The sequence below is a fragment of the Xiphophorus couchianus genome, chromosome 23 (assembly GCF_001444195.1).
Source record: "Xiphophorus couchianus chromosome 23, X_couchianus-1.0, whole genome shotgun sequence".
NCBI lineage: Eukaryota > Metazoa > Chordata > Actinopteri > Cyprinodontiformes > Poeciliidae > Xiphophorus > Xiphophorus couchianus.
The window spans coordinates 28707497-28725296 of NC_040250.1; the positions used below are offsets into that span (position 1 = coordinate 28707497).

At 40.3% G+C, this 17800-nt stretch overlaps 23 non-coding genes across 23 annotated transcripts; 8 read left to right on the forward strand and 15 right to left on the reverse strand.

Annotated features, from left to right (window-relative positions):
* Positions 1 to 9761: 9761 nt before the first annotated feature.
* On the reverse strand, positions 9762 to 9833 carry trnap-cgg (transfer RNA proline (anticodon CGG)). The gene has a single exon. It is a non-coding gene; the product is annotated as a tRNA-Pro (tRNA).
* A 395-nt stretch (positions 9834 to 10228) lies between these two features.
* Positions 10229 to 10300, reverse strand: trnap-ugg (transfer RNA proline (anticodon UGG)). Its single transcript has one exon. It is a non-coding gene; the product is annotated as a tRNA-Pro (tRNA).
* Positions 10301 to 10395: 95 nt separating this feature from the next.
* Positions 10396 to 10467, forward strand: trnap-agg (transfer RNA proline (anticodon AGG)). Its single transcript has one exon. It is a non-coding gene; the product is annotated as a tRNA-Pro (tRNA).
* A 285-nt stretch (positions 10468 to 10752) lies between these two features.
* trnap-cgg (transfer RNA proline (anticodon CGG)) lies at positions 10753 to 10824 on the reverse strand. Its single transcript has one exon. It is a non-coding gene; the product is annotated as a tRNA-Pro (tRNA).
* A 406-nt stretch (positions 10825 to 11230) lies between these two features.
* trnap-ugg (transfer RNA proline (anticodon UGG)) lies at positions 11231 to 11302 on the reverse strand. The gene has a single exon. It is a non-coding gene; the product is annotated as a tRNA-Pro (tRNA).
* A 102-nt stretch (positions 11303 to 11404) lies between these two features.
* Positions 11405 to 11476, forward strand: trnap-agg (transfer RNA proline (anticodon AGG)). Its single transcript has one exon. It is a non-coding gene; the product is annotated as a tRNA-Pro (tRNA).
* Positions 11477 to 11761: 285 nt separating this feature from the next.
* On the reverse strand, positions 11762 to 11833 carry trnap-cgg (transfer RNA proline (anticodon CGG)). Its single transcript has one exon. It is a non-coding gene; the product is annotated as a tRNA-Pro (tRNA).
* Positions 11834 to 12406: 573 nt separating this feature from the next.
* trnap-agg (transfer RNA proline (anticodon AGG)) lies at positions 12407 to 12478 on the forward strand. The gene has a single exon. It is a non-coding gene; the product is annotated as a tRNA-Pro (tRNA).
* A 285-nt stretch (positions 12479 to 12763) lies between these two features.
* Positions 12764 to 12835, reverse strand: trnap-ugg (transfer RNA proline (anticodon UGG)). Its single transcript has one exon. It is a non-coding gene; the product is annotated as a tRNA-Pro (tRNA).
* A 406-nt stretch (positions 12836 to 13241) lies between these two features.
* trnap-ugg (transfer RNA proline (anticodon UGG)) lies at positions 13242 to 13313 on the reverse strand. The gene has a single exon. It is a non-coding gene; the product is annotated as a tRNA-Pro (tRNA).
* A 95-nt stretch (positions 13314 to 13408) lies between these two features.
* Positions 13409 to 13480, forward strand: trnap-agg (transfer RNA proline (anticodon AGG)). Its single transcript has one exon. It is a non-coding gene; the product is annotated as a tRNA-Pro (tRNA).
* A 285-nt stretch (positions 13481 to 13765) lies between these two features.
* On the reverse strand, positions 13766 to 13837 carry trnap-cgg (transfer RNA proline (anticodon CGG)). The gene has a single exon. It is a non-coding gene; the product is annotated as a tRNA-Pro (tRNA).
* A 406-nt stretch (positions 13838 to 14243) lies between these two features.
* trnap-ugg (transfer RNA proline (anticodon UGG)) lies at positions 14244 to 14315 on the reverse strand. The gene has a single exon. It is a non-coding gene; the product is annotated as a tRNA-Pro (tRNA).
* A 102-nt stretch (positions 14316 to 14417) lies between these two features.
* Positions 14418 to 14489, forward strand: trnap-agg (transfer RNA proline (anticodon AGG)). Its single transcript has one exon. It is a non-coding gene; the product is annotated as a tRNA-Pro (tRNA).
* A 285-nt stretch (positions 14490 to 14774) lies between these two features.
* trnap-cgg (transfer RNA proline (anticodon CGG)) lies at positions 14775 to 14846 on the reverse strand. The gene has a single exon. It is a non-coding gene; the product is annotated as a tRNA-Pro (tRNA).
* Positions 14847 to 15252: 406 nt separating this feature from the next.
* trnap-ugg (transfer RNA proline (anticodon UGG)) lies at positions 15253 to 15324 on the reverse strand. Its single transcript has one exon. It is a non-coding gene; the product is annotated as a tRNA-Pro (tRNA).
* Positions 15325 to 15426: 102 nt separating this feature from the next.
* On the forward strand, positions 15427 to 15498 carry trnap-agg (transfer RNA proline (anticodon AGG)). Its single transcript has one exon. It is a non-coding gene; the product is annotated as a tRNA-Pro (tRNA).
* Positions 15499 to 15783: 285 nt separating this feature from the next.
* Positions 15784 to 15855, reverse strand: trnap-ugg (transfer RNA proline (anticodon UGG)). The gene has a single exon. It is a non-coding gene; the product is annotated as a tRNA-Pro (tRNA).
* A 406-nt stretch (positions 15856 to 16261) lies between these two features.
* Positions 16262 to 16333, reverse strand: trnap-ugg (transfer RNA proline (anticodon UGG)). Its single transcript has one exon. It is a non-coding gene; the product is annotated as a tRNA-Pro (tRNA).
* Positions 16334 to 16435: 102 nt separating this feature from the next.
* trnap-agg (transfer RNA proline (anticodon AGG)) lies at positions 16436 to 16507 on the forward strand. Its single transcript has one exon. It is a non-coding gene; the product is annotated as a tRNA-Pro (tRNA).
* Positions 16508 to 16792: 285 nt separating this feature from the next.
* Positions 16793 to 16864, reverse strand: trnap-ugg (transfer RNA proline (anticodon UGG)). Its single transcript has one exon. It is a non-coding gene; the product is annotated as a tRNA-Pro (tRNA).
* A 406-nt stretch (positions 16865 to 17270) lies between these two features.
* On the reverse strand, positions 17271 to 17342 carry trnap-ugg (transfer RNA proline (anticodon UGG)). The gene has a single exon. It is a non-coding gene; the product is annotated as a tRNA-Pro (tRNA).
* Positions 17343 to 17444: 102 nt separating this feature from the next.
* On the forward strand, positions 17445 to 17516 carry trnap-agg (transfer RNA proline (anticodon AGG)). Its single transcript has one exon. It is a non-coding gene; the product is annotated as a tRNA-Pro (tRNA).
* The last annotated feature ends 284 nt before the right edge of the window (positions 17517 to 17800 follow it).

Sequence of the window (17800 nt, forward strand, 5' to 3'; positions counted from 1 at the left end):
TATTAAGGGAAAAATAACTTATCCAAACCAATCTGACCACATACGAAAAACAAATTGCTGCTGTTGTTTCATCTTTAATTAGCTCTGCTGGATTTCTGTAGCCAGAGCTATGGCCTGATAACTGCCTACATAGGACTTTATTATTTCCCAAATTCCATCTTATTTATTCATTTATTTTGACCAGATTCCAATTTTTCCACTTTTAATTTTTTTAATTGCACCTTTTCCTTTTCAAATACATTTATTAACCCAAAAAGTGTGCAATTATGATGTGACTTAAAAATGAAAGAGAATGTATCAATAACTAGAGGACAACGTTTCCTGTTTTTCTGTTTCACAAACTAAACAAATTGTCAATAAAAAAGGAAAGAAAGAACTGTAGAAATAATTCATGTGTGACTCGTTCTTTGGCTTTTCTGTTTCAAAGCAAAATCACAAAGAAACCAACCAAAAAACATGTGGTTTCTTGTTTTTCGACTTTCAAAAGTTAAATGTAAAAATGTAAAATCAAATTAATTAAAACTCAAATGTTTGATTTTCGCTCTCAGTCCAAAATAAAATACACGGTTGTTGTGGAGATACCGAACATGACGGAAGTGGCCAAAGAAGAAGAAGTTTGTTCATGGTAAGGTCATCAGCTCTCAATGAGACGAGTCAAACAGGACAAACAGGAAGAGACTGGGGCTGTTTCCAAAGTGCTAAGTTAAAACATAGCACAGGTCGGGATTTCATTTGCGCCAGAAGGTCACAAATGTTGCAGTAGCAAAATGTAAAGCTTGTCTTTGCTTTTACAATTAAAATCACAATATGAAAAAACAGAGCTTTCCTTTAGTGTTGTGACTGTTGCTTTTCCTACTTTAGTTTTAAAACTAAAAACTATAATATTTGAAATGGAAAAAGCAATGACCAAATCATACACGGAATAGCAATACAGACTACTTGTGATTATTATATTGTACTGTGGAGCTAGTTTTCAAGCACTGATTTAATAGCTTTGAGTATCTGACTGACTCTGTATCAATTGGAATCAGGATCATTATTGGAATCCTCATAGTTACATGTTTTGGGGTTTTGTATCAGAAGCATTGATATAAAAAAAAAAAAAAGAAGCATTCAGCCAGATTTGGCTGAATATTCTCCACGAACAGTGATTTTATTTTTCTGCCAAGGATCATACGTTTTTCCTGTCCATCAGCAGAAGTGAGTGAAAATTCAACAATAACAAATATTCATTCTCAATCTCTGGGGAAGAAAGCATACAATCTCGAAGTCAAACGATGTTTATTGGTCCTTGTCATGTTACGGCAGCTCTCTCTCTCTGCTGACAGCAGGAACCCTCCTGCCAACGCTTTGGTCAGTGCTGCACGTGGAGCTTCCTTCCTGTCTGACGACGTTCTAAATGCGGCTCAGCATGCCTCCTTGCAGTCAACAGAGGTGTTGAGCGTGACGGGGTGTGTTTGTGCCTCCATTGTCAGATACACACTATCTGAGACCAAACTTAAGAATTGCTTCTACCTGCCACTGGAGCCCTTTTCTAAAGTCTCTGGGGAAATAAACCCAGTGTGTCCAGGGCTCGGTGACACAAGAAAACCTATTTGTTCTCTGAGACCTGTTTCTTTTATGTTCTTTCGCCTTTAAGGAGAATCTCTTTTTTTCTCTCCTTAAACACTTTATTCATCTATAAAAAGAAAAATGTTTTGAAGATAGCTGCACTTGGACAATTGTGCTTTCATTCTTAACAAAATGTTGGATATAAAATAGTTACAGTTTTTTGAAGTGGTACACTCAGTACAGTTAGGTTCTGGAACATATACAAACAAAATCCATCAATCCATCCTTGGAACAAAGACAACAATTTACACTGAGTTCTCCATTTTTGGCCCAAACCAGCCTTTCAGTATAATGATTCCAATAAGCCTTGGGTTTTCACTGAGGTGTCCACTATATTGCTAAAACTAAAGAGAAACACTTCCACTTCTTTGACTTTATGTGTTCCAATCACTTCCATGGTATGGGTTGTATTAAATCAAAAATCAAGGCATGCACAGTGCTTCTGCAAACATTTCTGAAAGAATAGTTCTGTCTCAGGAATTCAGTATACTCAGACTTGTGCTATAAGAGTCAATATAAATGTGCAATGAGTCCTGTTATGAAATTGGAACTTCCTGTTGAGATCTTTATAAAATGTGTCTTAATACAAATGTATGTCCAGCTCTCTGTTTAAGGCAGGGGTGATCAAAGTGGGTCCTGGAGGGCCAGCATCCTGCATATTTTAGTTCCCTCCCCAGCGGTAGTAACAACCTTTTCAGAAGGTCAAATTTCTCCTTAGGGCTTCTAACGAGCCATCATTTGATCCAGGTGCGTTAAACCAGGGAGAGAACTAAAACATGCAGGATGCCAGCCCTCCAGGACCCACTTTGGGCACCCCTGGTTTAAGGGGTCCGGACTGCCGGGCCTGTGGAACCGGACCTACAGGGAATCTGCTTGCACCAGAGTCGAGAAGGATTTGTCCAGCCTGGATTCATTGTAGAAGCTTGGAAAATAAACTTCAAGGGTCTTTTTTATAAACTTTGGCTCAAGCCAACCCACTGAAACCAGGGGATGCACCGATCCACCTTCTTCACTTCCAATACCGATACAGGAAAACAGTGCTGAACTGACACCATTTTTTTGTACTGAATTACAAATGTGATAATTCCGCACCACTACAGTACACTGAAATGCACCAATAGCCTCACAAGCTTGGCACACATGTACAAACAACACAACTTTAACTTGTTAGTCAGCCACAAGTTTTAATAAAATTTCCGATTGCTGGTTTAATTGCAAGACTTTATGGGTTTAACCTTTATGAGTTTAGCTCAGCTATGGAGGAAAAGTAGATGAGATGGAAAAGCCACAGCCAGTACTTGAAAGAGGGCTATCATGTAAAATCAAACTTTTTTGAGCTTTATATCATGCCATGATGTTATTCTCTCATTAAAACATACCTGAAGTGTTGCTTTGAGTCTTTCATGCATGCATGCATGAAATCCTCCAATCTCCCGTGGCAACCACTCAGGGATGCCAAAACGCTTGTTCAATGCCCTGCTGATTTATCCAAAGCTCCACCTCGGAGCTGAAGTCCTCAATCGAGCAACCCTCCCCCGTGCCTCAGTTTTCCAGCTCCTCCAGACTAGCAGCAGCAATTAGCAAACACCTGGACAAACTGCTAATCTGCTGTAAACAGCCTCCTGATTGTGATGGCGTACTGAAGGGACAATGTCAAAAATGGTATGGCATTCTTATTTTCTTATTTTAAGAACTTCAACATTAATTTAGCATCTTTAGATCTTTCTAGTAATTCTTCCTGAAGATATTCATTTACATTTTTCAAGAAAAAAGACAGATAATTATTGCCAATATACAGTGCTGCTTGAAAGTTTGTGAACCACCTGAACATGGTCATTATTTTCTAAAGAAAAATTATAATAATCATGTGAAATGAACATCCAAATCTCAAATTGTAAAGCAAACCTTCCAAATAAGGGAAACAAAGAACAAAGGATACATGTTTTCATTATTTATTCAACAAAAGTATTTTATCTGTCAAAAAAATGAAAATCTGCCAAGTGCAAAAGTATGTGAACTCTTTCAGTTAGTACCTTGTAGCTCCTCCTTTTGCAGCCATTACTTCAACTAAACGTCTTCTGTAACCACAAACGAGTGTCTCACATCTGCTATTTGGGATTTCTGTCCACTCGTCCTTGCAGAACTCTGGCAGTTGAGTGAGGTTGGAGGGACATCTGGCATGTACTGTCCGTTTCAGATCTTGGCACAGCATTTCTATGGGATTAAGATCTGGACTTTGACTGGGCCAATCCAGAGTGTGAATCTCCTTTCTCTTAAGCCAATCTTTGGTACTTTTGCTGGAATGCTTTGGGTCATTGTCTTGTTGCATAATCCATTTCCATCCCAGCATCAATTCCCTGACTGATGGCAGGAGATTCTGGTCAAGAATTTGTTGATAGTCCTGGGAATTGATGGTTCCCTGGATTATATGGAGTCGTCCAGGTCCGAAGGCAGAAAAGCAGGCCCAGACTTTCACATTCCCACCACCATGCTTCACTGTTGGGAGGACGTTCTTTTCTTTAAATGCAGTGTTTACTTTTCTCCAAACATGGCGCCTGTGATTGTGGCCAAATAATTCAATTTTGTACTCATCCATCCAGAGAATGGACTTCCAGAAAGCCTCTGCTCTCTGGCAAAGTTTAAATGGGTGGCTTTGTTCTTTTTTGAAAGCAGAGGCTTCCTTCTAGCAACTCTCCCATTAATGCCATGTCTATTGATATTTTGCCTGATTGTAGACGCATGTACATTTATCCCAGATGCTGACAGAGAGGTCTGCAACTCTCTGGAGGTGATGCGTGGGTTGGCCTTTACCTGCATTATTATTTTTCTGGTGCTTCTTTGTGTGAGTTTTGACGGCCGTCCACTTCTGGGCAGAGTTGCGGTGATGCCTAGTGCCCTCCACTTGTAAGTGATTTGTCTCACAGTGGATGGATGAAGCTGGAATCTTTTGGAGATGGTCTTATAGCTTTCCCCAGACTGATGGGCTGTTACTACCTTCTTTCTGATGTCCTCAGATGTCTCCTTTCCTCTCGGCATTGTTGATCTGGTCTTTATGCCTTGACACAACAGTGGTTTGGTTGGTTTCCTCTCCCATTTAACCTGTGCACCTCAAAACTTTTCCCAAGGATGTCTCATTTGATTGGTCTGCTTAGTTGATTGCTTGAGCACTCACATGTGTTTCACCTGAGTCTTTTACCGGATTGTCTTTACCAGTGCAGCTGTGGTTCATTTACTTTTGCAGATGCTCTGATTCCATGTTTCATTTAGTCTGCTTGCAATTCATACATTTCCCTCAAAACAAGCAAATGGAATCGATGAACATAAACCTGACATTTCATATACAAAAACTGGTAATGAGAAAATAAGAAAATCATGGTTAAAAATAAGAAAAATCTAAACTACTCAACTAGTTCACAAACTTTCAAGTAGCACTGTATATAGCATAGCATTCTAGTCTTTTTAAAGTAAAATTACATTTAAGGATGGTTGCTGTCCTGATTAAGAGTTTAGCTTATGAAAATGCCATTAAATAACTTTGATTCATATTTCATTGGAACTTTAAAGTTAACACCTCAGCAGGGTTTTATGAATAATGTTATTGTAATAATCCAGATCTGGCCGCTGTGAAGGTGAAGTCCATGCGCCACATGTATATGTAGAGAGAGTTATTGGGAAAACAAAGAATCAGTATTCTATATTTCAAAGTACAACTGGAACATTTAAATTTATATTCTTTTCTTTGTCATTTTATTGCATGTAATGAGCCTTTAATTAATTTGTTAAACTATTTATTAGTAAAGTAATTCATTCCACACTATTCAAACTGCCTTTTTGTACAGATTAAGACTCTTGAACCTCGGGATGCAAGACGTTTAAAAGTGAAAGTGCAACTGACAGCATGACCTATTTTAGCTAGAATTTGAATTCCAACTGGGAAAGTTGAAGATCGTCAAGCAAAGATGGTCTGTCGTGAAAGTTGTTGGCATGAACTATTCACTGGCACTTAGTGCCAGTTGATATTGAAATAAACCACAGTGTAAATATGAGCATGTTCTTTTTGCATCCAGACTGTAAAATTTCGGTTTATATTGCTTAACCTAGAAGTTCAGAAGTTCATCAGCATCACAGATTTCATCGACATGTTGTTGGGTACTTCCTGGTAACAATGTTTTGAGCTGTTTTTCAGTAATTGATTGGTGATCTATGGTATTAGGATTATAGTATCAAGAGAGCCATTATGCAAAATTGACTTGTTTGAGCTTTATGTTACGTTAAAATGTAGTTGCTTCAATAAACACAAATTCAGAGTTACTTTGATCCTATCATGCATGCTTGAGAACCTCTTGAATCTCTAACATAGCTAAGACTGCCCAATCAACTCTCCACTAAAAGCCATCAAACAAAGGATTTGTCATCAGTGAGGTTGCATCAATAAAATCTTCTTCCCTTTGAGATCTCAAAATGACAAAGGCAATTCAATTAAAATGTACTATTATTTAGTCTTATGATAAAAAACAGGATGGTGCTTATTATACAGGCCTATTCAATGAATTAGAACATTATTGAGAAGTTCATTTATTTCAGGAACTTTATCACAAAGTGAAACATGGAGGAATGTTTTAGGTCTTTTTTTGTGGTAATTATGGTGATTTTCTGCTTACAATTAAAAAAACATGGCTTTTAACATAAAAATACAAAATCAGACCAATAAAAAAACTATATACTTTTAATGCAAAAATGTGGACATGTTGTAAAAGTATATTTAATACCATCTTAAATTTTTTAAATTTTACAAATGAGCTTCATCAGAGTGCATATTTTCATTTATTGGATCTGATTGTATTTTACTCCTGGTATCATGATAAGTTATTATCATATTTCTGTGTGTATTATGTTTTGGTGAAAACACATATGAGAGATATTGATCCAAGTAAGCGTAGGGATGCTGACACACATTTCCTATGCATGAATTTCACTGCATCATTGAACTTCTCAAAAATATGCATCATAAAATCGATTGAAAATCGAAAATGTTGGGGGCGTGCTGTGGTGGCGCAGGGGGTTAGCACGCCCCACGTTTGGAGGCCTTAGTCCTCGACGCGGACGTCGCGGGTTCGACTCCCGGTCCCGACGACCCTTGCCGCATGTCTTCCCCCCTCTCCTCACCCTCCTTCCTGTCTGCCTACTGTCGAAAAAAATATAGCGCCGCAAAAACTCTTCGGGAAAAAAAAAAAAGAAAATCGAAAACGTTGAACTAACCTCCTCTTACTCCCACCAGTGCCATCAACCGAACAGCACAGCTCATTCAGAGCCTAAACAGAAACAAGCCAATTACCAAGAGCCCGCCCTCCCCATGACATGGCGGGGCCACGTCACACTGTCTGAGGGAACAACCAGCCCCCTTCCCTCCAAGCAACAACGGCAGACAAATCAATGAGCACGGGTCGATTTCTACAGGAAAAGTCCTCCTTCTCCACAAGAGCTGTCTTGTGGAGCAGACGAATGGATGTACAGAGGCCTCTTAAAGCCCCTTCACCCCCCATCTCCTTGACTCTGATAGTACACACACTGCCAAAGCCTTCGGTGCCCGCTCCCTCCTTCCTCCGCTCTCAGTGTGGAAGTGCCTCTACCATGAACTCTCATGGAAATGAAGCGGACGAGGAGAGAAGTGGAGATTGAGACTAATTCTCGGGGATAGACAGCATGTGTGAAGGGATTTGTAGGTCAGAGAGAGACGGAGGAGAGGGTTGGGCAGACTGAGAGACAAATATCTAGAGAGGGAATTGTTTGTTTATCCTGGGGGAGGGCTTGGAACGGGGCGAGACAGATGGAGGGTCTGCCGTGTAATCAGTGAAGTAGCAGTGGTGGTTAACAGTTGATCATTCACCCCAGTTCACTCTCTTCACAGCTGACAGACTTGGCTCTTAATAAGCTGGAAAACATACAGATCGGTTGCAGCATTTTGAAAAAAAAAGCTGCTTTTTTTATGAACATCGTATACTTAGCTTGTTTCTGAAATGAATCAGAGGTTGGGGAAGGAGCGGCGACAGCTGGAGCTATAGATCAGGCCTGTGGCAAGCTGCTCTCAGTACATCAACGTCCTCTGGCAGCAATAATGCAGTGAATACAGAGGGTCTTCACGTTCTTTATATAACGGTTCCTGAGAGTGTACAGTTGGTACCAATCACACTCTGCGATGCTAAATTAAGCAGCTCCTCACCTCTGCGGGGCCGATAATGGCACTGAGTTTTTACGGGGCGTGGAAAGCACTAAATTAGGCAGCAAATCACTACAGGTGATTTTTAAAAAGCGTATCACAACATGAACACCGATTAAGTGGCTGCGCCAGAAAGGAGGCGCTCGTGGGTGAGTGTGAACAGGCGCAGAGAGAATCCTAGCACGCTCCCAACCACTCAGAACATTCATTAGTTCTGAAAAAGATGCATTAAGTAGCAATTTGTGGGGAGCTCTCAGCGTCTCGCATGGGTTTGGCTTGCAGTTCTATGAAACATTTTTATGATTTTATTGTCTGCACATTTGTGGCAGTTTTAACAAATTGCTTAAGTTATTTAACTAACAGTTAATCCAGAAGTCAGAAAGTAATCATTTGGAATTAAGTAAGTAATAATTCCAAAAACTTTTAGATGAGGTGTTTTTGAATACCTCATCCAAAAGTGAAAATAAATAACATAGCACATATCTTCCAAGAACCCTGAGATGTTGTAGATGGTGATGCTGTGGGCAGGAAGCATATGCAGTAGCAGTCAGCCTTCCAACAAATCTGAAGGAGCCTCTGACTGAAAACTGTTCCTGTAAGACATGATGGGTTTCCATCAGCATTTTTTTAATGCAGACTTTGAAACATAGCATTAGAAACTGTCAACGAAAATGGAAAAACTCCATATAAATCCCTAAAATGTTTCAACAAACTTTTTACTCTCGCTTGAGCTAGTTTTGGCATTTCGGAAAAAGCGGAGATGGAAACATGTTTACTGAATAAGTTCTGATGTAGCAAACTTTCTCGCCCTCCAGTCAGCTGGTGCCTTGTTAGAGAAATGAAACCCCCCCAAAAAATAAAAACCTCCATCATGGACGAGGAGGTCTCCATTTTTCTGAGATGTGTGATCCTCTACTTCCTCTTTATTACAACCAAATGCAGCGTCAACACATGACAAAATCCTGCTTTGATTCGAATGGTTGATTTATTCCAAACCAGTAAATGAAAACACGCCTGGTTCAAATTTTCTTCTTTGAGACAATTTAAGAGTTTCCTCAAGATGGAAACATAGCTAATGTTTGAAGACTATCATGGCAGCAGAAATATATATATATATATATATATATATATACATACTGTATATAATCTGCTAATCCACTTCATCTGCTTTTGCCACTCCTTTCTAAATCACAGACTGGCTGTACGGTTAGAAAGCCAGAATGGAAGAGATAATTTGACTTTCCTCTTTCTCTCTCTACTCTACATCCATGATTTTATACTGTTCAAAAATGAGTCAGACTGTGATAACAGGAGGTTTCTGTTGTTGTCTACAGTAAAAGGCAAAATCACAGCATCAACAACTCAAATTGTGAGTATGTTTGTAAATCATTTTTATTGTCTTCAAGTAGTTAATTGGGCTCGTCCGATATTTGTACCCAGAACCTTTCACACCCGAAGCAAGAATCATACCCCTAGACCAACGAGCCACATGCTTAAAATTACTTGTTAGGAAGAGACAGTAAGAGTAGCTTTTTCATCAATCCAAATAGTACAAGACAGCGTTTGAGTAGAATGTTACATACACAAGCGGCTCGTTGGTCTAGGAGTATGATTCTCGCTTAGGGTGCGAGAGATCCCGGACGAGCCCTTTGGACCATTTGTAGTTAACCCTGCAGTGCCTATCTGTAATTGTATTGGAAGACTTGCAAATATATTACAAGATATCTGGTTTTATGTTTGAAGGAAGCCATTTTGTTTGTTCATTTCTTTGTTGTTGAACGTTAAATCATTTTAATACCATGCAGTACAGATTGGGGAAGAGTCCTGTGTTGTTCTCGAAAGTACCTCTAGGAAAATTTAACCAAAAAATCGGATTGTGAATTCTTTCGGAAAACATCCTTTTCTTCATTTCAGCTCCATCTATTAGTTTGCTGGGCTCGTCCGGGATTTGAACCCGGGACCTCTCACGCCCGAAGCGAGAATCATTCCCCTAGACCAACGAGCCACCCACAAAGAATAACTTGTAACTTTGTGAGGGTAGAACCGCTTTTAACATCAAGCCATCTAGTCCAAGAGCCGCTTCGAACACTTGTACGTGTTCGAAGAGTACAAACTAGCCTTTATCGCGAGCAGTGTCTTAAAGTGATTCATTATTCATTATCCCCTTTTGGGAAGTATCACAAAAGGGCTGTTTTGAAGGGGCAATTGCAAGTTTGTGATAGCACTCATGATAATATCATTTCTTTGATGATAAGTATCAAATTATTTTCTTTCTATGAATTACATGTGGCGCCAGAGGTCTATGTCATTGTCCACTGTAAAATGCAGAATCACTGCATCAACATCTCAAATTGTGAGTATGTTTTGTAAATCCTCATTGTTGTCTTAAAGTGATTAATTGGGCTCGTCCGGGATTTGAACCCGGGACCTCTCGCACCCAAAGCGAGAATCATACCCCTAGACCAACATGCTAAAAATTACTTGTTAAGAAGAGACAGTAGGACTAGCTTTTTCATCAATCCAAATAGTACAAGACAGCGTTTGAGTAGAATATTATATGCACAAGTGGCTCGTTGGTCTAGGAGTATGATTCTCGCTTAGGGTGCGAGAGGTCCCGGGTTCAAATCCCGGACGAGCCCTTTGGACCATTTGTAGTTAACCCTGCAGTGCCTATCTGTAATTGTATTGGAAGACTTGCAAATATATTACAAGAGATCTGGTTTTATGTTTGAAGGAAGCCATTTTGTTTGTTCATTTCTTTGTTGTTGAACGTTAAATCATTTTAATACCATGCAGTACAGATTGGGGAAGAGTCCTGTGTTGTTCTCGACAGTACCTCTAGGAAAATTTTACCAAAAAATCGGATTGTGAGTTCTTTCGGAAAACGTCCTTTTCTTCATTTCAGCTCCATCTATTAGTTTGCTGGGCTCGTCCGGGATTTGAACCCGGGACCTCTCACACCCGAAGCGAGAATCATACCCCTAGACCAACGAGCCACCCACAAAGAATAACTTGCAACTTTGTGAGGGTAGAACCGCTTTTAACATCAAGCCATCTAGTCCAAGAGCCGCTTCGAACACTTGTACGTAGTGCACCCAATTGCGAAGAGTACATACTAGCCTTTATCGCGAGCAGTGTCTTAAAGTGATTCATTATTCATTATCCCCTTTTGGGAAGTATCACAAAAGGGCTGTTTTGAAGGGGCAATTGCAAGTTTGTGATAGCACTCATGATAATATCATTTCTTTGATGGTAAGTATCAAATTATTTTCTTTCTATGAATTACATGTGGCGCCAGAGGTCTATGTCATTGTCCACTGTAAAATGCAGAATCACTGCATCAACATCTCAAATTGTGAGTATGTTTTGTAAATCCTCATTGTTGTCTTTAAGTGATTAATTGGGCTCGTCCGGGATTTGAACCCGGGACCTCTCGCACCCAAAGCGAGAATCATACCCCTAGACCAACGAGCCACATGCTAAAAATTACTTGTTAGGAAGAGACTGTAGGACTAGCTTTTTCATCAATCCAAATAGTACAAGACAGCGTTTGAGTAGAATATTATATACACAAGTGGCTCGTTGGTCTAGGAGTATGATTCTCGCTTAGGGTGCGAGAGGTCCCGAGTTCAAATCCCGGACGAGCCCTTTGGACCATTTGTAGTTAACCCTGCAGTGCCTATCTGTAGTTGTATTGGAAGACTTGCAAATATATTACAAGAGATCTGGTTTTATGTTTGAAGGAAGCCATTTTGTTTGTTCATTTCTTTGTTGTTGAACGTTAAATCATTTTAATACCATGCAGTACAGATTGGGGAAGAGTCCTGTGTTGTTCTCGACAGTACCTCTAGGAAAATTTTACCAAAAAATCGGATTGTGAGTTCTTTCGGAAAACGTCCTTTTCTTCATTTCAGCTCCATCTATTAGTTTGCTGGGCTCGTCCGGGATTTGAACCCGGGACCTCTCACACCCGAAGCGAGAATCATACCCCTAGACCAACGAGCCACCCACAAAGAATAACTTGTAACTTTGTGAGGGTAGAACCGCTTTTAACATCAAGCCATCTAGTCCAAGAGCCGCTTCGAACACTTGTACGTAGTGCACCCAATTGCGAAGAGTACATACTAGCCTTTATCCCGAGAAGTGTCTTAAAGTGATTCATTATTCATTATCCCCTTTTGGGAAGCATCACAAAAGGGCTGTTTTGAAGGGGCAATTGCAAGTTCGTGATAGCACTCATGATAATATAATTTCTTTGATGATAAGTATCAAATTATTTTCTTTCTATGAATTACATGTGGCGCCAGAGGTCTATGTCATTGTCCGCTGTAAAATGCAGAATCGCTGCATCAACATCTCAAATTGTGAGTATGTTTTGTAAATCCTCATTGTTGTCTTAAAGTGATTAATTGGGCTCGTCCGGGATTTGAACCGGGGACCTCTCGCACCCAAAGCGAGAATCATACCCCTAGACCAACATGCTAAAAATTACTTGTTAAGAAGAGACAGTAGGACTAGCTTTTTCATCAATCCAAATAGTACAAGACAGCGTTTGAGTAGAATATTATATGCACAAGTGGCTCGTTGGTCTAGGAGTATGATTCTCGCTTAGGGTGCGAGAGGTCCCGGGTTCAAATCCCGGACGAGCCCTTTGGACCATTTGTAGTTAACCCTGCAGTGCCTATCTGTAATTGTATTGGAAGACTTGCAAATATATTACAAGAGATCTGGTTTTATGTTTGAAGGAAGCCATTTTGTTTGTTCATTTCTTTGTTGTTGAACGTTAAATCATTTTAATACCATGCAGTACAGATTGGGGAAGAGTCCTGTGTTGTTCTCGACAGTACCTCTAGGAAAATTTTACCAAAAAATCGGATTGTGAGTTCTTTCGGAAAACGTCCTTTTCTTCATTTCAGCTCCATCTATTAGTTTGCTGGGCTCGTCCGGGATTTGAACCCGGGACCTCTCACACCCAAAGCGAGAATCATACCCCTAGACCAACGAGCCACCCACAAAGAATAACTTGCAACTTTGTGAGGGTAGAACCGCTTTTAACATCAAGCCATCTAGTCCAAGAGCCGCTTCGAACACTTGTACGTAGTGCACCCAATTGCGAAGAGTACATACTAGCCTTTATCGCGAGCAGTGTCTTAAAGTGATTCATTATTCATTATCCCCTTTTGGGAAGTATCACAAAAGGGCTGTTTTGAAGGGGCAATTGCAAGTTTGTGATAGCACTCATGATAATATAATTTCTTTGATGATAAGTATCAAATTATTTTCTTTCTATGAATTACATGTGGCGCCAGAGGTCTATGTCATTGTCCACTGTAAAATGCAGAATCACTGCGTCAACATCTCAAATTGTGAGTATGTTTTGTAAATCCTCATTGTTGTCTTTAAGTGATTAATTGGGCTCGTCCGGGATTTGAACCCGGGACCTCTCGCACCCAAAGCGAGAATCATACCCCTAGACCAACATGCTAAAAATTACTTGTTAAGAAGAGACAGTAGGACTAGCTTTTTCATCAATCCAAATAGTACAAGACAGCGTTTGAGTAGAATATTATATGCACAAGTGGCTCGTTGGTCTAGGAGTATGATTCTCGCTTAGGGTGCGAGAGGTCCCGGGTTCAAATCCCGGACGAGCCCTTTGGACCATTTGTAGTTAACCCTGCAGTGCCTATCTGTAATTGTATTGGAAGACTTGCAAATATATTACAAGAGATCTGGTTTTATGTTTGAAGGAAGCCATTTTGTTTGTTCATTTCTTTGTTGTTGAACGTTAAATCATTTTAATACCATGCAGTACAGATTGGGGAAGAGTCCTGTGTTGTTCTCGACAGTACCTCTAGGAAAATTTTACCAAAAAATCGGATTGTGAGTTCTTTCGGAAAACGTCCTTTTCTTCATTTCAGCTCCATCTATTAGTTTGCTGGGCTCGTCCGGGATTTGAACCCGGGACCTCTCACACCCGAAGCGAGAATCATACCCCTAGACCAACGAGCCACCCACAAAGAATAACTTGCAACTTTGTGAGGGTAGAACCGCTTTTAACATCAAGCCATCTAGTCCAAGAGCCGCTTCGAACACTTGTACGTAGTGCACCCAATTGCGAAGAGTACATACTAGCCTTTATCGCGAGCAGTGTCTTAAAGTGATTCATTATTCATTATCCCCTTTTGGGAAGTATCACAAAAGGGCTGTTTTGAAGGGGCAATTGCAAGTTTGTGATAGCACTCATGATAATATCATTTCTTTGATGGTAAGTATCAAATTATTTTCTTTCTATGAATTACATGTGGCGCCAGAGGTCTATGTCATTGTCCACTGTAAAATGCAGAATCACTGCATCAACATCTCAAATTGTGAGTATGTTTTGTAAATCCTCATTGTTGTCTTTAAGTGATTAATTGGGCTCGTCCGGGATTTGAACCCGGGACCTCTCGCACCCAAAGCGAGAATCATACCCCTAGACCAACGAGCCACATGCTAAAAATTACTTGTTAGGAAGAGACTGTAGGACTAGCTTTTTCATCAATCCAAATAGTACAAGACAGCGTTTGAGTAGAATATTATATACACAAGTGGCTCGTTGGTCTAGGAGTATGATTCTCGCTTAGGGTGCGAGAGGTCCCGAGTTCAAATCCCGGACGAGCCCTTTGGACCATTTGTAGTTAACCCTGCAGTGCCTATCTGTAGTTGTATTGGAAGACTTGCAAATATATTACAAGAGATCTGGTTTTATGTTTGAAGGAAGCCATTTTGTTTGTTCATTTCTTTGTTGTTGAACGTTAAATCATTTTAATACCATGCAGTACAGATTGGGGAAGAGTCCTGTGTTGTTCTCGACAGTACCTCTAGGAAAATTTTACCAAAAAATCGGATTGTGAGTTCTTTCGGAAAACGTCCTTTTCTTCATTTCAGCTCCATCTATTAGTTTGCTGGGCTCGTCCGGGATTTGAACCCGGGACCTCTCACACCCGAAGCGAGAATCATACCCCTAGACCAACGAGCCACCCACAAAGAATAACTTGTAACTTTGTGAGGGTAGAACCGCTTTTAACATCAAGCCATCTAGTCCAAGAGCCGCTTCGAACACTTGTACGTAGTGCACCCAATTGCGAAGAGTACATACTAGCCTTTATCCCGAGAAGTGTCTTAAAGTGATTCATTATTCATTATCCCCTTTTGGGAAGCATCACAAAAGGGCTGTTTTGAAGGGGCAATTGCAAGTTCGTGATAGCACTCATGATAATATAATTTCTTTGATGATAAGTATCAAATTATTTTCTTTCTATGAATTACATGTGGCGCCAGAGGTCTATGTCATTGTCCGCTGTAAAATGCAGAATCGCTGCATCAACATCTCAAATTGTGAGTATGTTTTGTAAATCCTCATTGTTGTCTTAAAGTGATTAATTGGGCTCGTCCGGGATTTGAACCGGGGACCTCTCGCACCCAAAGCGAGAATCATACCCCTAGACCAACGAGCCACATGCTAAAAATTACTTGTTAAGAAGAGACAGTAGGACTAGCTTTTTCATCAATCCAAATAGTACAAGACAGCGTTTGAGTAGAATATTATATGCACAAGTGGCTCGTTGGTCTAGGAGTATGATTCTCGCTTAGGGTGCGAGAGGTCCCGGGTTCAAATCCCGGACGAGCCCTTTGGACCATTTGTAGTTAACCCTGCAGTGCCTATCTGTAATTGTATTGGAAGACTTGCAAATATATTACAAGAGATCTGGTTTTATGTTTGAAGGAAGCCATTTTGTTTGTTCATTTCTTTGTTGTTGAACGTTAAATCATTTTAATACCATGCAGTACAGATTGGGGAAGAGTCCTGTGTTGTTCTCGACAGTACCTCTAGGAAAATTTTACCAAAAAATCGGATTGTGAGTTCTTTCGGAAAACGTCCTTTTCTTCATTTCAGCTCCATCTATTAGTTTGCTGGGCTCGTCCGGGATTTGAACCCGGGACCTCTCACACCCAAAGCGAGAATCATACCCCTAGACCAACGAGCCACCCACAAAGAATAACTTGCAACTTTGTGAGGGTAGAACCGCTTTTAACATCAAGCCATCTAGTCCAAGAGCCGCTTCGAACACTTGTACGTAGTGCACCCAATTGCGAAGAGTACATACTAGCCTTTATCGCGAGCAGTGTCTTAAAGTGATTCATTATTCATTATCCCCTTTTGGGAAGTATCACAAAAGGGCTGTTTTGAAGGGGCAATTGCAAGTTTGTGATAGCACTCATGATAATATCATTTCTTTGATGGTAAGTATCAAATTATTTTCTTTCTATGAATTACATGTGGCGCCAGAGGTCTATGTCATTGTCCACTGTAAAATGCAGAATCACTGCGTCAACATCTCAAATTGTGAGTATGTTTTGTAAATCCTCATTGTTGTCTTTAAGTGATTAATTGGGCTCGTCCAGGATTTGAACCCGGGACCTCTCGCACCCAAAGCGAGAATCATACCCCTAGACCAACGAGCCACATGCTAAAAATTACTTGTTAGGAAGAGACAGTAGGACTAGCTTTTTCATCAATCCAAATAGTACAAGACAGCGTTTGAGTAGAATATTATATACACAAGTGGCTCGTTGGTCTAGGAGTATGATTCTCGCTTAGGGTGCGAGAGGTCCCGAGTTCAAATCCCGGACGAGCCCTTTGGACCATTTGTAGTTAACCCTGCAGTGCCTATCTGTAATTGTATTGGAAGACTTGCAAATATATTACAAGAGATCTGGTTTTATGTTTGAAGGAAGCCATTTTGTTTGTTCATTTCTTTGTTGTTGAACGTTAAATCATTTTAATACCATGCAGTACAGATTGGGGAAGAGTCCTGTGTTGTTCTCGACAGTACCTCTAGGAAAATTTAACCAAAAAATCGGATTGTGAGTTCTTTCGGAAAACGTCCTTTTCTTCATTTCAGCTCCATCTATTAGTTTGCTGGGCTCGTCCGGGATTTGAACCCGGGACCTCTCACACCCAAAGCGAGAATCATACCCCTAGACCAACGAGCCACCCACAAAGAATAACTTGCAACTTTGTGAGGGTAGAACCGCTTTTAACATCAAGCCATCTAGTCCAAGAGCCGCTTCGAACACTTGTACGTAGTGCACCCAATTGCGAAGAGTACATACTAGCCTTTATCGCGAGCAGTGTCTTAAAGTGATTCATTATTCATTATCCCCTTTTGGGAAGTATCACAAAAGGGCTGTTTTGAAGGGGCAATTGCAAGTTTGTGATAGCACTCATGATAATATCATTTCTTTGATGGTAAGTATCAAATTATTTTCTTTCTATGAATTACATGTGGTGCCAGAGGTCTATGTCATTGTCCACTGTAAAATGCAGAATCACTGCGTCAACATCTCAAATTGTGAGTATGTTTTGTAAATCCTCATTGTTGTCTTTAAGTGATTAATTGGGCTCGTCCGGGATTTGAACCCGGGACCTCTCGCACCCAAAGCGAGAATCATACCCCTAGACCAACGAGCCACATGCTAAAAATTACTTGTTAGGAAGAGACAGTAGGACTAGCTTTTTCATCAATCCAAATAGTACAAGACAGCGTTTGAGTAGAATATTATATACAAAAGTGGCTCGTTGGTCTAGGAGTATGATTCTCGCTTAGGGTGCGAGAGGTCCCGAGTTCAAATCCCGGACGAGCCCTTTGGACCATTTGTAGTTAACCCTGCAGTGCCTATCTGTAATTGTATTGGAAGACTTGCAAATATATTACAAGAGATCTGGTTTTATGTTTGAAGGAAGCCATTTTGTTTGTTCATTTCTTTGTTGTTGAACTTTAAATCATTTTAATACCATGCAGTACAGATTGGGGAAGAGTCCTGTGTTGTTCTCGACAGTACCTCTAGGAAAATTTTACCAAAAAATCGGATTGTGAGTTCTTTCGGAAAACGTCCTTTTCTTCATTTCAGCTCCATCTATTAGTTTGC